Raw genomic sequence first — 17,711 nt, 5'->3', positions numbered from 1 at the left:
AGATAGTAAGGGGTTATGCCAAGATAATAGCAATGGATGTAGGAATGAAGAAACAGATTTGAGAATCATAGGAGGCCAAATAGTAGAAACTATTGGCTACAGAGGGTTGGGAAGGGAAACACGAGAGTCCTAGTTCTCTGGAAAGGGTGCCTGGGTGGTATTTTTGTGTCTCTGCATTATTGCTACAGTTAGAGGTTGAACCACATACTTTGCTTTTTTGTTGTCCCTGTTGTTCTAGTCACACACTACTCCTTGGTTCTTCCCATAAATCTCATGCGTGGATCAAAGGGTAAAGATGATATAAATCAGAATCAATATAAACAGTTGTGTTTAATACTTAATAATGGTAGGAAATTTGATGAAATAAAAAACAGTATCACAATTGGAAGCCCATATGTGCAGACATTTTGCCCATTACTATAAATTAATGGTAATTATAGTAGCTTATATTTACTTAACCTAAACCACCAAAAATATTATCATTTCACAATTAATTGAAATAAAAATTATTAATAAAATATTTTACATTTTGTACTACTTTGTCATTGAAATCATTATAGTACAGCTCCAACCAGGTGAATTATATTTTAACTTTGCCATAGCCCCCTTTCACTGGTGGGTTCCATGTTGGACCACACAGGTCTAAACCAAAGGAAGTTCTTAATGCAAGCATTAAATGTCAGAAACAATTATTTATTCATCAAAAGATCAAAGTAGTAATTTATTGCAAAGATATGAAGCAATGAATGTTAGTTTAAAGAACGTATAATTTTTTGAAAGTTTACCTTCCTAAAGCTATATATGTCAAAGTTTAATATTCCTGTTCTGTAAGTAAATTTTTTGGCACATTGTTTGTAAAGCTATCTGAGGACATGCAGTCTGAGATTGCCCAGGGGGTATTTGATTTGACTATTTGCATTGTCACAGATAAACAAGAGCCCCCTTGTCTCCAGAGATTAAACAGAGGACTTCAGTGGGCTAAGATAATCTCTACTCTTATTTCATGTATAACACTGTTATTGAAAAGAACTCAGGAGATTTGTAAAGCTCCAGGGATATCTGATGCATTGAGGTGATAAATGTAAATTAGCTTGGTTTACCAATATTTATTTGTCACAATTATGCTAATCTGGCTAAAAACAAATTTGACAGTAATCCTGGGATCGTTACTACAAACAACTTGGTCTTTTTTCAACTGAAATGATTTTAGATAAGAGAATTTTGTGTTGTGTTGACTCCACGATGAAACAAGTAAATAGAAGTTTAAATTTTTCTGTGGATATAAAGAAAACAAAGTAGGTTGTGATCTTCCATTCTTTTTTCTGGTGTTTGCCACTGCTCATAAGTCCATTTGTATATTATACCTACACCTATAACCTGTATAAAGAGAAGGCAGCTTCTCTTTCTACATAAAGTAGAGGACTGTTAGACATTCTGCCCCAAATAAAATGATCTGTTACCACAGCCTTCAGTACCATCCCTGAGGGCAAGCCACCACAGGTACCATCCAGTTTTGTCCAGCACTCACAGTATGACCCACCCCATCCAGGAACCAAGAATGGGGTTTTCCTTCTCTGTTAGTTGCTCATAAGGGATCCATCATTGGGTGAAGATGTAAGCTGAGGAAGAGGTGATGGTGTAGAAGTGGCTGATGACGTGGGGTCTGGGCTACCTGTTTATTCAGTTTTTGGGAACTTGGACAATTACTGTGCAAGATCAAGTACTCCATCTCTTCCAGGGTCTGTTAGCATGTCTGGAACTGTTTATCAAGAGGTCTATAATTCTTCTGCAATGCTTTGCTCTAGAACTTGAGGCAACCTATGTGGTGAGTCTTGCACTGAGGATTGCCATGAATGCCACACAGCATCTTTTTCCACCTCTGATAAATTTACAGGGATTGGCCAAGTTGGCTAAGTCATATGACCCAAGTGGCAGGGCTATTGTGTCATACAGTCTAGACCTACTGCTGAGCCCTTTGCTGTTCCAGCCTGTCTCAGAGCTGACAGCCTCTATAGCCCCCATGTATGAGTTGTACCAGCCTTTCCATGTGTTCAGTATCTTTAGAACTGATGAGGCCCTTCCAGGCACATAGAGGTGAGAGGTACAAGGTACACTGCAGTTTCACTCACAGTCACATGCCCCTGTGAGTGACCTCTGGGCTCTCTATTCTGTTGCATTGATCTATTGGTCTATTTCTGATCCAGTTCCTCATGGTGCTAACTACTATGGCTTTGTACTAATTCTTGACTTTTAGTAAGCCAACTGTTTTATTCTTTTTCAGCTACGATTTGACTATTCTTGGCTCTTTACATTTCTATAAAATTTAGAATAAACACACACACAATTGTTATTGTGATTAGAATTGTTTGATTCACAGATCAGATTGGTAATAATTTAAATATCTTTAAATTATTTAGACATCTTTAAATACTGAGTCTTCCACACAAGTAGAGTACTTTAAAAATTAGGTATTTGCTCATAAAATTTTCTTAACTATTTAATAAATAATCTATAATGATGTCCCTTTTTTCAATCTGACATTATTTTTTACACTTCACCATTTTCTTGATTAGTATAGCTATTAGTAATACATTTAACAAAAGATGTGCAAGATCTTTGCTCTAAATACTACAAAACATTGCAGAGAGAAATTTTAAAACACATTTATTAATGGAGGAAAGAATGAAGAGTTACACCATGTCTGAACTTTGGAATAATCAATTATGTAAAGATGTTGGTGCTTCCCAAATAGATCTCTAGATTCAATGCAATTCAAATGCAAACTCCAGTACACTGCTTTTTAGAAATTAACGAGCTGATACTGGAATATACATGGAAATTAGAAAAATATAGAACAACCAAAACTATCTTACAAATAAAGAACAAAGTTAGAGGGCTTCCATAAACTGATGTCAAAACTTACTATAAAGCTAGAGTAATTAGAGTTAAGCTCTAGTGGCTTTAAGTATAAACAAATTGATGAAGCAGAATTGAATTCAGAAATAAACCCACACAAATATGGTCAACTGTTTTTCAACAAAGGCACCCACCAGTGAAATTCAGTGAGAAAACAAAAGTATTTACAACAAATGGCATGGAAAAACCAGGAGAGCCATATCAACATGAGTCATGACCCATTCCTCACACCATACACAAAAAATGAACTCAACAGAAGTTGTACACACAAATGTAAAAGATAAAATTATAAATATTTTTGATGGAAACAAAGAATATCTTTGAAACCTTGAAACAGGCAAACCTTGATTTCTTAGGTGTACTATAAAAACTAATATCCATTTAAAAATGATCAATGGTACTTCTTATAATCACAAATTTTGCTCCTCAGAAGACACCAATAACCAAATGAAAAGGCTATCTATGGACTGGAAGAAAATTTAGATGATAGATATGTAAATAGATGCATGGAAAGATAAATAGATGAATAATAGTTGGTTCTCATTATGTGCAATAGTTATGTCCTATAAAGTCACTAAATTAGCAAATACTAAACTGTTATTTGTGGAGGGAAGACAGGGCTAGGTTCCTGCAAGCCTGTGGTCACAATATTTTCATAACCAATCAATACATAAACTTATTTTATATATGTTTCTCTTTAAAGACATTTAAAATATATTACCTACCACTGTAACTCATACCTGAATGAGGATTATCTAACACACTCATTTTCCCCATGAAGTACACCTCAGCCTTCTTTCACTCAGAAACACCAGACAGTATTTCAACCCTTCACTTGGGGGCCTCTTTAAACAGCAAAATCATCAACCAAAGGGACAAAAATATAAAACCTGGAACTAAACAGGCTTTTAAAAACAACTTATTTACACTATGAGAGCAGAAACAAAAAGGCAGAGCATCACTTTGCTTGATCTCAGTTGGGAACACGCACATCAAGTGACAGAATTTTCACAACTGTGCTTACATTCATAACAGACTGTGAAAGTGCCCTGAGTATCAATTATCAGGTTACAAATAAATTTTAGCAAGCAAGCAGATCACCAATGATGGAATCCATGAAAAACGAGAATACACTGCATTAACATATATATATATATATATATATATATATGTGCATATGTGTGTGCATGTGTATCAAAGGTTTCCAACATATATAAAGAACTTCCAGAGATTAATAATAAAGCACAAAACCTCAGTAAAAACGGACAAAAGACTTGAACAGACTGTTTAGAAAGAATATAAATGCACAGTAAACACAGGCAAAGTCAGTCAAGTTTACTAGTCATAGCAAAATGTAAATTTAAACCAAAGGGAAATAATACCAGATAGTCACTAGGTTGGCTAAAACTAGACTTACAATGCCAAACATTGAATGGAAAGCAGGGGAAGAGGAACTCAAATACATTGCTGGGGGGCAGGGTAGGAGTGTGCATGAATAGCATTGGAAAACATTTTAGTCAGTTTCTTAGAGTTAAACATACACCTACTTTATGATCCAGCAGTTCTACACCTACATATTTATTCCCCCAAAATGAAAATGCATTTTCACAAAAAAAGATTTACTCCATTGAAGAGAGAACTTCAATAGAGCTTACTATTAGCTAAATACTGTAAACAACTCAAATATCTCAGCAGGAGAATGGTTAGACATATTGTGCTATATTCATACAATGGAATACTGCCCAGCAATAAAAAGAAATAATCTTCTGATATGCATAACAACTTGAATGAATCTCAAAAACATTAACATAATTCTACTTACATGGATTTTAAGTAAACAAAAAAAATCTATAGGGATAGATATCAGTATAGTGGTGGTTGCTTCTGGAGAAATTGATTAGATGCTCTAGGATAACAGACTTTATGTACACCTTCACTGAAGAATTAGTTTTACTAATGTGTACATTTGCCAAAGCTCACCAAACTTTGCAATTATTATCTGTGCATTTAAGGTATATAATCATATCTCAATTATAAAAAAGAGACAGGGAGAAGTTACAAAGGGGAGGGAAGAGAAAGGAGGAGGAGGAGGGGAAGGGGAGGGGAAAGGAGAGTTCTTGAGAGAAGCATGATGAAACAAGAAAAAATATTGGTGGATTTAAGACTAATTTATTTCCATCTTTTCTAAGTGCTGTAATCTTGAAAACGTAAACACACAAAGGGAGGGAAAGAATTTAGATAGGACATTAAGAAAACAACCTGGAGTTCATGGACTTTCTGCTCCCCGAGGGTATTTTCACATATGGATTCAGGGGGTTTGTGGATCCTTTGAATTTACATGAAATCTTGGTGTGTGTCTGCATATACAGATACTTTTCAGGAGATAAGGCTAAAATCAAGTTTTTCAAAGAACTATGGATCTAAGAATAGGAAGCATTGCTGTCTTAAGAATTTGCCAACCAACAGCCTAGATTACAGCGTGGGTATGTGAAATGTCTTCTTTGACATATCTTTACCAATAAAGAAGTTTGTGTATTAGATAATATTTTTAATTAAAGTTAACTCTCTTGAGTGTTTAATATTGGTATTGTGGCTTATGTAAGGAAAATGTCCTTGTTCTTAGCAGGTATATACTGAAGTACTTATAAGTATAGTTTCATGATGTCTTCAATTCTCTTTCAAATGGTTCAACCAAAAAAAATGTGTATAGATAGATAGCAAAAACAATAGAGCAATTGTGTGTGGCAAAATGTTAAAAAGTGATGAATCTGGATGATGAGTATATGGATATTCATTATACTATCTTATAACTTGCCTATGGGCTTGAAATTTTTTTTAAGTGAAACATTGAGAATAAAGAATAAGACACATATTCAAATTTTTTTCATCAGCTAGGCAGATCTATAACTGCAAAAATTCAAACTAACATCAGATTTCTCCAGAACAATATTCACCACTAAAAGATGTTAAAACTGTGCTAACAAAGTTTTTAAGGGCAAAAATTTTAAACCAAGTCTTTACAACTGAACCAAGCATTTGTTTAAACATAAAGAGAACAGGTAACTACTTCCCAAAAGCCCTTCTTGAAAACATAGCACAGGAAATAGTTCATGGTGCTTTTGATTCACGTTTCTCTATGATTAATGATGTTGAGCACCTTTTCATATACCTGTTTGTGGTGATGGTATCACCGGTGTATGTACATTTCCAAACTCATAAAAATCTATACACTAAATATGTGTAATTTTTTGCATATTGTATATACCTCAGTAAAGCCAAAAAAAATAAAGGATGGATTCCTTTCAACTAAAAGATGAAAGGGGAAACTATGGGGATGGGAATAGATGTCAATAACTGTGATATAATTACCATTATCAGAATGCTGAAATAAATCAGAAGATATAGTTACAGAATAAAATGTAAATGTTAAAAACCTTATGATAAAGAAATATATAAAAATGTGGGGGTAGAGAATGGGGAGAGAAAGTGGAAGACAGTGCAAGCACACTGATTTTCTCATCTTTAATATGTGGGGATCAAGAGAGATAAATAAAAATAAGATAAAAGCAGTATAGGTATGTTTAAAAATAAAAAGGTATATACTTAAAAATAATATCAACTAAAAATCAATGGCAGACAAAGTGGAAAGAGAGAAATTAGTTGAGATATACTAATTTCATCATTGTCCCTATGAGTCACTATATTAGCACATTTTAAAATATGAGATAATTCAAATAGACAGAGATAAAGCATTTGAAGACTTTAACAGTGATTCGTAATTATAACTGTTAATTAACTAGGAATAGAAAGGAACTTCCTAACCTGATAAAGTGCTTCTATAAAAAAAAACTTTAAAATAATAATCTTGAATCAGAAAATACTGTAAGCATTCTCTTAAAATCAGAAATACAACAAAAATAAATCCATTAATATCACTCCTAGTCATTTTTCATAGAAGAATACATATAATAGTGGCTCTAGTCATCCCAAAAGGTGAGAAAAATTTATTAAAGACATAAAGATTGAAAGAGGGAATAAAAATGTTATTATTTACAGAGAACATGATCAATTAGAAATATTAGGAGACTTCAGCAAAGTGGAAAGATTAAGGCCAGTGTACGAAAGTCGATTGCATTTCTATACATCAGCAACAAGCAATTAGAAAACATGATTTGAGAAGATACTACTTATTATAGCAGCAATGTTTATAAAATACCTAGGAATAAACCTAACAAAAGATGTTCTAAGACCCACATATAGAATATTATAAAACTTTATTGAAGGACATTAAGGAAGATTTAACAAAGGAGGAGACATTCTTATCCATAGATAGGAATAAATATTGTAGAGATTGTTCCCAAAATGATTCATAGATATAAACCAATTCTAATCAAAATTCCAACAGAGGTTTTGAAGCATGGCAATGTGCTTCTGAAAGTTACATTGAAGAGCAAAGAGTCAAAAGTAAATAAGAAAATTGTGAAGAAGAATGACTGACAAGGTGAGTTAGGATGGGCACTGTCCTACCAGGTATAAAGTTATTGTATAGCTATTGTGGTTATGAACTTATGATATTGATAACAGGATAGACACATAGGAGAGCAGAATAGAAAGTCCCCCAAACTGACCTGCAGAAACAAAATTTAAATGTTATTTAAATTGACAAAAGATGGTATCCACCACAAAGATCCAAAAATTTGACTACCTATTTGCCAGATAACTTAGCTTTAACATGAATAAAATGGAGAAATGGCATGGAAAATCAGGCAAAAATATACTAGTAGTGTGAATTATTCAATTCCATTAATATTATTTTTATCAAATATATAAATTCAAAGCCATATAAAACTTAAATAACATAATCACATGTAGATCTAACATACATATAATGAAGGGAAATTCCCTTTTCAACATATATTATTTTATTATATTATATATTGAAATTATATGTTATTGCATATTATTATATATTGAATTATGTATTATATATTGAAAAATATGCATATAATTTTCCCTTTCATTCCCTTTCATTTTAAGTACACATAATACAATAAAACCAAAGTCAATTAAAAATGAGAAAACTAAACTCTACAACACAGAACAGATAATTTTCTGGGGAAAGATAATTTACTAAAACTGATCTGAGGATATATAGCAAAAACATACAAATTACTATTTTTCATAGAAGAATAAAGGAAATTGTCAAAGATTCCTCATCAAAGAGTTCCAGGTCCACATATGTTCACAGGGAAATTCTCCAAGCCAGATAGATAATTCTAATGTGATTTTAAACTGTTCCTGCATGTAATGTAAAGGAGAATTTCCTTAAAACTATTTTAAGGAAAATATTTTTCTTTAATCTTGATACCTAAATCCAAAAAAGACAGCACTAGCAAAGAAATAAAGATCTATCTCACTTAAAGTAGTTATGAAACCATATTAATAAAATATATTTAACAAATAGAATCCATGCATACAATGAAAGAATACTGATCTGATTAAGTGGGCTTTCTGCTAGTAATACAAGATTGGTTTAGCATTAGTAATCACCTCATTAGATGCATTCTTGAAAACATTTTATAGAATTTAACATCCATTTGTTATTTTTTTTAATTTTTAATAAGGTAAGTATCAATGATATACAGTTAAAATGAGTAAATGTATGTGTACACAAACACACACACACTCACAAGTCCACAGAATGCTTCATGAAGAATAGTAGATAACATTTCCATCATATCAGAAACAAGACCGGGATGTCTATTCCTACCACTATCACTCAACATTGCTGGTAGATACAGCCAAAGCCATCAAAAGGAAGACAAGTAAGGTATCTAAAAACTGGAAAAGAGTAGACAAAATCATCATTATTTGTAGACAATATGGTTATATAACTGAAAAACACTTGAAAATAACTTTAAAATGATTCCAAATCACAAAAATGTTTAGTAGGGTATTATGGTACAAAATTAATAAATGGAAACCAACAGCTATCAGATATAAAGACAAAAGCATTTAGAAAATCACACAGAAGAAAGGATCCAGCTTACAACAGATCAACAAATGCAAACCTACATAAAAATATTCCAAAGCACAACTAAAAGGCAAAAGAGAAGCCTTGACTAAATGAAAAGGCCTGCCTGATTTTGGACAGGAGAAACTCAACTGAAGATAGAAATTGTCCCTAAGGTAATGTGAAAACATAATGCGATATCAACAAATCACTAACAGTTTTCTTTCAACTACATAAACACATTCTAGAGTTCACATCAAGATATAAATAAATAAGAAAAAATGTCAAAATCAGGAAAATTATGAAAAGTACTAAGGGGAAATTAGCTTTATGAAATATTAAAGCTTATTACACATGGATAAAACATATTACATATGAATACAGATGTAGGTAACAGAATAGCAAGCCCTTAACACAAGCAAATTCAGCAGAAACTTAGTACATGATCAAGGTAATATTTCATACTTACCATGATAGTAAAAAGATTAATTAATCAACAAAGGATAATGGAACAATTAGGAACCTGAAATCTTTTATTTGAATCTATGATTAATACTTTGTACCCCTAAAAATCCAGATTAAAAAAACTTTAGTTGTTAAAATTTGGAAAGTGCATTAAAATACCAGAAAAATACCATGGAAGGATTTTGGTTTGGTGTCCTTGTCCATGTGTCTATTTTGTTTGTGGTGACTTCAGAGCTGGGAAAGCCTGCCTACATGACACAAAAGCCAACCACCAGAACATCCAAAATTGATTAAGTCATCTCCACAAAAATGAAAAGATGCGCTGATGGACAGTGACTGTAATGGGGTATATGGTGGGGACTTGATAATAGGGGGAGTCTAGTAACCATAATGTTGTTCAAGTAATTGCACATTAACAATATCAATAAATAAATAAATAAGAAGATGTCTTCCAAGGAAAAATACACAATATCAAGAGATAACAAATTGAGGAAAACATTTATCTGATAAAATAATTCAAGAAGAAAACACCTACAGTTCCAAAAGAAAAATAAAATTATACTGAAGTAACATTTTTCTCTTACCAGACTGGAACAAAACAAAATGTTTGCTTGCCTAGCACGTTGGTAATGGCGTGAGGAACAGGCATTCTTATACTCTGTTAGTAGGAGGGAAAATGGGTAAACTTTGTACCTATAAATTTGTTAATAGCTACTGAAGTTTAAAATGTCCCTAACCTTTGATTTTGAAATTCTACCTCTAGAACTTCATCCCTCACTTACATAGGATAAGCAGAAGTCTATTAATTAACAAAGTATTTGTGATAGTGAAAGGCTGAAAATCACTTAAATATCTAATAATATGGGATTCTTGGAATAACTTTTGCATTCCTGTAAAATAAACTACTTTAACTGCTTAAAAGAAAGAAATAGCTCTATGTATTTTGTAATGGAACAATCTCCCAGAAATATTGTTCAGTGAAAAAGTAAAGGCAGACTATTTGTAAGGCAAAAAGAATACTTTTGTAAATGCTTGTATTGTAAGCATTGAATATCTCTGAATTATATAAAAGAAGTTGGTAACCATCAATGTGCCCAGAGAGGGAGCTGACATCTTGGGCCACAAGGGAGACTTTCTTTTTATGTTGTAAATGTTTAATATTTGTATCATGAACATGTTGACAAGTGTGTTGGTGTAAGAAAGGATCACTTATCTCAGTGGTAATAACCACGGTTGTTATGGTAACTACTGTGGTTCATCCAACTGGAAACAGCTAGGAAAAAAAATCATTTAAACTGTGGGAGATAAAATTAAACCTTCCTTGAGACGAATTTTATGCAAATATATATTTATTTTTCTTTTTTTAAATAGAGTTTTTGGATTGTTTTACCAAAATATACAAAAAAAATAAGAAAATAAAAATCTATTATCCAATATTATTGTGATGGTGTTACCAAACAGTTAATTTAATTTAAAAATTTTAAGTTACTATCCAATATTCACTAAAATTAAGTACCGCTAATAGATACTAACCCACGGCCTAAGGACCTTGGTTTTTAATTATATAGAAAATGTAGCATATCTCTCACCAATAAGAAACACAATCAAGAAAAGACCACACAACTGAAGACTTTGGACCTTCATATATTCAAGTAAACATTCTCAGCTTAGGTAATAATAAATAATAATAACAGTGGATAATAATAAATAATAAAGAATTTCAGTTTGGAATGGATCATCTATTTGTTTTTTGAACAAATAAAGCTAATGAGACTGTAGCATCATAACAGGTCTTTACTAAGACTTCATGTACTGCCATCTTCTGCCCAGTTTATGAAACTTGAAGTGCCATGTCCTCAGCAAATGCTCATCCCCAAAACTTGGAAACTCAGAGGTGGGAAATTGAGACAGACAGAGAGAAAAAAAAGAAAGTTAATTGTTTTGTTTTGTGAATAAGAGATGGATCACAAATAATTACATTCACTTACAAAACTCAGTCCTTGTGCAATACATTCCCCCGAGTCTTCTCTCAGTGGTGGTCTGCTGATAGTACGTCACTCACTGTTAGACCTTGGTGTTCTTCCTTTTAACATAAACAAATTCACAGAACATTGACATCAGACAAGGACGCTCTGTGACCATGATAAAGTAGCCAAAAAAACAAGATCACTGCTTAATTTTTTATCTAAGGACAGACAAAAACAAGGTCATTGTGCAAACCACAGAACTACAAAAAACACCTCCCTCTCCTGACAAATACAAGTGACTGATACCTCTTTACTAATTACAGCTTTGACCTCACTCTAGTCTTCCTGTTTTGTCCATAAGATTTATTAAGATAGCCAATCATAGAATTATCTCTGCTTCCAGACAGCTTCCAGTTCAGAGCAAAGATCCGGTTCCTTAAGCACCCCCCATAAATTACCAAACTTCTTGCTGAGATGCCCACCATTCCCCTAGTGTGTGGTCTCCATCACTGTAATGAGCAATAAGCCCTCCTTGCTTGACAGCGGTGTATTCTCGGTGGCCTTGGCTGGAGAGGCACAGCAGTTGCCTACACCCAATGATTTAGATTCTTCTCCTTCAATTCTTTCTTAAACACATGTCAATCAGGCTTTCATCCACACTAAGCCACTGTAACTGCTCTTGTCTATGTCACCAGTGACTGCTACATGACCAAATCTGATGGTTAATTCACAGTCCTCAGGTAACTTGACCAATCCTTCCACTCATAATAGTTCTTCACTTGGTTTCCACAATACTTAATTTTTCTCCATAGTCAGCCATTCCTCATTAGCCTCCTTTTCTGGATTCTGCCTCATCTCCCTAATTTCTAAGCATGGTATGGCCCAGGGCTTAGTTCTCTGTCTTCTAGCTATACTTATTCCCTTTGTGATCTCTATTCCCATGCTTGTATCATTTATGCTGATGACTTGTGTATGTATTCATTCATCCCATCCTGAATCATGTATATTTGTGTATTCTGAAATATGAAAATCTGACTAAACAGTTAGAATTAGTTCACATGGTGTGCAGGGATCATGGGGAAGACAGTGTAGCACAGAGAAGACAAGTAGTGACTCTGGCATCTTACTACACTGATGGACAGTGACTGCAATGGGGTATGGGGGGGACTTGATAATATGGGTGAATGCTGAAACTACATTTTTCATGTGAAACCTTCATAAGAGTGTATATCAATAATATCTTAATAAAAAAATTAAAAATTACAGTAGAAAATTTTTTAAAAATCTGACTGAAGAATGAATATATATAAATTGTATATTCATTCCACTCAACTGAATATATATATTTTTTTCATTCTAGTTCAGTCAAACTTCTATCCTGAAATTGGCATTCATATCTAACAACTTCCTCACCATCTCCATTGTGATGTTGTATAGACCCCTCAGATTTGACATTGCCCAAATATAGGTTCTGATATCTTCTAACAGGGAAAGGTGAACACTTGTACATCTACCCATCTCAGTAAATGGCAGCCCCACTCTGAAGTTGCTCAGGCCCAAGGCCATGGAGTCATGCTTGACTCCTCTCTGTGCTCACATTGCATCACTCCATACAAAATCTAGCAATAACCCTTATTGAATCTGGCTCCAAAAAATATCCAGAATACATGCACTTTTATTACCTCCTCTTTTACCATCCTGATTCAGACTGTTATCATCTCTCACTTGGCTTATTGCAATAATCTCCTTCATTTCCTACCTGCTTCTGACCTTGACTCCACTTATTCTGGTCTCCACATAGTGGCCATATTCAGCATTTAAAAGCATAAATCACATACGGTGCTCCTCTGCTCAAACCCCTGCAATGACTTCCCATCTCACTCCTTGTAAAAGCCAAAGTATATGGAAGTCATATACCTGCTCCCCTCACACATACAGAAACTTATCTCTCCAGCATTGTTTAAGTTTTTCAAGGCTCTTGCTTTAAAAAAGAACCCAATTATTTAGTACATCAGAAGACTGGATTTCAAAGGCAAAGTTTCAGGACAAAAATAATTTAAAAAATTCAAATCAATGAGCATGAAATGTGGGGTTTTTTACCTTAATGATCTTATAAGAGTCTAAGGTTAATGAATGACTATTGGATATATTGGCAACCCTAGGAAATGTCAGGGCCCTTGGGATTGTGGGGTCCTTCCCACCCCAGATGTTTGATGAGTTACATTCTAGGACCCTGAGAGCCCCCCAGCCCCTAATCCAACTCCCCTTCTGCTGGGCTTCTCAGGGGTCACCCCATACATGGCACCTCTGCCACAGCTTCTCAGAAACAGATCAGTGAATCCTCATCAGGTTAACTTCCAGGCTGCATGTCTAACAGCTTCTTTACACCAAGGCTTAATCTAGCAATCTTGAAATAAAATTTGCCAAGTACAACTTTTTCTTTATCCAACAAAAAAGATGTTAGTAAAGCAACAAGGATAACAAAGAATCACAAACTGTTATATCTGTGTGAGCTCTTTGAGATTACCTAATCCAAGTTTTTTTTCTGAGGTCTACATAGTAAATAGTTTAGGTTTGGGAAGTAATGCAGTTTGTGTTTTCCTGACTCAGCACTTCCCATGCAGAGTGAAAGCAGTCACAGAAAACATGTAAACAAAGGGTGAGGCTGTGTTCCAGTGAAACTTTATTTGTAAAAATGCACTATAGGCTGCATTTGGCCTGTGGGCTATAGTTTGCAGATTCCTGATCTAATCCAACTCAGTCATTTCATAAATGCAGACAAGATAATTTGACACCAAGAATAAATCAGGTGACCTATGTTCATTTTGACAAGGACAATCCCAGTATGTGCCTGCTGTCTCAATATAATTATTAACATGTCCCTTTTCACTTTCAAAAACACCCTGCTTTGAATAACAAATTGCATGTTCACCCTTTATAATAACACATCCTTGGAGTTATATAAATCCCCGTATTTCTGGTGTATTAACAGTGACCCACAAAAAATTCAAAATTGAGTAAACATATAGTACAGATATCAGTAATGTTTAAAAACTACTGAAATTAGTTGAAGAGGTCAATAATATTTTTAATAGTCCAAAACTAATCCATTTTCTAAAATTCAGAAAGTAATACTGGAAAATGGAACAAAAGATTCAATAGACTGTTAAATGTTATATAAGTACACTGTAATTATAACTACTCAAGAAAAATATTGAACAGTTTTCTTCTGCATATGCAAGCCAGCTTTCAAAGCACTAATAGTACCAATATTTAGAAAGCTGGAGGCCCAATACTCACCAAGTTATCTTAAGTTGTAACTTTGAATCCTATCTTTTTTTTTTGTAGATAATTATTTTTTATTGAAGGGTAGCTGACACACAGTATGACATTAGTTTCAGGTGTACAACACAGTGATTCAACATTTATATACATGATAATTCTAGGTACCAGCTATCACTGTACAAAGTTGTTAAAATATTTTGACTATATTCCTGGTTACTTATTTATTTTACAATTGGAGGTGTGTACTTTTTTTTTTGTGAGGGCATCTCTCCTATTTATTGATCAAATGGTTGTTAACAACAATAAAATTCTGTATAGGGGGTCAATGCTCAATGCACAATCATTAATCCACCCTAAACCTAATTCTCGTCAGTCTCCAATCTTCTGAAGCATAAGGAACAAGTTCTTACATGGAGAACAAATTCTTACATAGTGAATAAGTTACATGGTGAACAGTACAAGGGCAGTCATCACAGAAACTTTCGGTTTTGATCATGCATTATGAACTATAAACAATCAGTCCAAATATGAATATTCATTTGATTTTTATACTTGATTTATATGTGGATACCACATTTCTCTCTTTATTATTATTTTTTTTAATAGAATGCTGAAGTGGTAGGTAGATGCAAGATAAAGGTAGAAAACATAGTTTAGTGTTGTAAGAGAGCAAATGTAGATGATCAGGTGTGTGCCTGTAGACTATGTGTTAATCCAAGCTAGACAAGGGCAATAAAACATCCACAGATGCAGCAGATTTCTCTCAGAACAGGGGGGAAGAGGTTCTAAGCCTCACCTCTGTTGATCCCCAATTTCTCACCTGATGGCCCCCTGAAACTGTGCCTGTCTTAGGTTGTTCCTCCCTTGAGGAATCTGACCCATCTCTGGCTAACCATCCATCCTCCCCAGTCCCTTTCCCTTTGGTACCTGTTAGTCCATTCTTGAGTTCTGTGATTCTGCTGCTGTTTTGTTCCTTCAGTTTTTCCTTTGTTCTTATATTCCACAGATGAGTGAAATCATTTGGTATTACTCTTTTTCTGCTTGGCTTATTTCACTGAGCATAATACCCTCCAGCTCCATCCATGTTGTTGCCCTTTTCTTATGGCTGAGTAGTATTCCATTGTGTATATGTACCACATCTTCTTTATCCATTCATCTATCAATGGACATTTAGGTTGCTTCCAATTCTTGGCTATTGTAAATAGTGATGTGATAAACATAGGGGTGCATCTGTCTTTCTCAAACTTGATTGCTGCGTTCTTAGGGTAAATTCCTAGGAGTGGAATTCCTGGGTCAAATGGTAAGTCTGTTTTGAGCATTTTGATGTACCTCCATACTGCTTTCCACAATGGTTGAACTAATTTACATTCCCACCAGCAGTGTAGGAGGGTTCCCCTTTCTCCACAGCCTCACCAACATTTGTTGTCGTTTGTCTTTTGGAAGGCAGCCATCTTTACTGGTGTGAGGTGATACCTCATTGTAGATTTATTTGCATTTCTCTGCTAATTAGCGATGTGGAGCATTTTTTCATGTGTCTGTTGGCAATCTGTATTGCTTTTTTAGAGAACTGTCTGTTCAGTTCCTCTGCCCATTTTTTAATTGGGTTATTTGTTTTTTGTTTGTTGAGGCATGTGAGCTCTTTATATATTCTGGACGTCAAGCCTTTATCGGATCTGTCATTTTCAAATATATTCTCCCATACTGTAGGGTTCCTTTTTGTTCTATTGATGGTGTCTTTTGCTGTACAGAAGCTTTTCAGCTTAATATAGTCCCACTTGTTCATTTTTGCTGTTGTTTTCTTTGCCCGGGGAGATATGTTCAAGAAGAGGTCACTCATGTTTATATCTAAGATGTTTTTGCCTATGTTTTCTTACAAGAGTTTGATGGTTTCATGACTCACATTCAGGTCTTTGATCCATTTTGAGTTTACTTTTGTATATGGGGTTAGACAATGGTCCAGTTTCATTCTCCTACATGTAGCTCTCCAGTTTTGACAGCACCATCTGTTGAAGAGACTGCCATTTAGCCATTGTATGTCCATGGCTCCTTTATCAAATATTAATTGACCATATATGTCTGGGTTAATGTCTGGATTCTCTAGTCTGTTCCATTGGTCTGTGGCTCTGTTCCTGTGCCAGTACCAAATTGTCTTGATTACTATGGCTTTATAGTAGAGCTTGAAATTGGGGAGTGAGGTCCCCCCTACTTTATTCTTCTTTCTCAGGATTGGTTTGGCTATTCGGGATATTTGGTGTTTCCATATGAATTTTTGAATTATTTGTTCCAGTTCATTGAAGAATGTTGCTGGTAGTCTGATAGGGATTGCATCAAATCTGTATATTGCTTTGGGCAGGATGGCCATTTTGACGATATTAATTCTTCCTAGTCACGAGCATGGGATGAGTTTCCATCTGTTAGTGTCCCCTTTAATTTCTCTTAAGAGTGACTTGTAGTTTTCAGAGTAGAAGTCTTTCACTTCTTTGGTTAGGTTTATTCCTAGGTATTTTATTCTTTTTGATGCAATTGTGAATGGAGTTGTTTTCCTGATTTCTCTTTCTGTTGGTTCATTGTTAGTGTATAGGAAAGCCACAGATTTCTGTGTGTTGATTTTGTATCCTGCAACTTTGCTGTATTCCAATATCAGTTCTAGTAGTTTTGGGGTGGAGTCTTTAGGGTTTTTTTATGTATAGTATCATGTCATCTGCAAATAGTGACAGTTTAACTTCTTCTTTACCAATCTGGATTCCTTGTATTTCTTTGTTTTGTCTAATTGCCGTGGCTAGGACCTCCAGTACTATGTTAAATAACAGTGGGGAGAGTGGGCATCCCTGTCTAGTTCCTGATCTCAGAGGAAAAGCTTTCAGCTTCTCATTGTTCAATATAACGTTGGCTGTGGTTTTATCATAGATGGCCTTTATTATGTTGAGGTACTTGTCCTCTATTCCCATTTTGCTGAGAGTTTTTATCATGAATGGATGTTGAACTTTGTCAAATGCTTTTTCAGCATCTGTGGAGATGATCATGTGGTTTTTGTCTTTCTTTTTGTTGATGTGGTGGATGATGTT

The 17,711-nt window shown here is 34.3% G+C and overlaps 1 long non-coding RNA gene across 1 annotated transcript in view; it reads right to left on the bottom strand.

Moving 5' to 3' along the window:
- Positions 1 to 11,022: 11,022 nt before the first annotated feature.
- LOC140845251 (uncharacterized) overlaps positions 11,023 to 17,711 on the bottom strand; it is a 29,411-nt gene continuing 22,722 nt past the window's right edge. The window contains exon 2 of the long non-coding RNA XR_012124060.1: positions 11,023 to 11,477. This is a non-coding gene — a long non-coding RNA (uncharacterized lncRNA). The remainder of the gene's footprint in view (positions 11,478 to 17,711) is intronic.

This window comes from Manis javanica, chromosome 2, assembly GCF_040802235.1.
Source record: "Manis javanica isolate MJ-LG chromosome 2, MJ_LKY, whole genome shotgun sequence".
Classification (NCBI taxonomy): Eukaryota; Metazoa; Chordata; class Mammalia; order Pholidota; family Manidae; genus Manis; species Manis javanica.
Note: the sequence above shows the minus strand (reverse complement) of the source record. Positions and strands in the feature narration are given on the sequence as shown.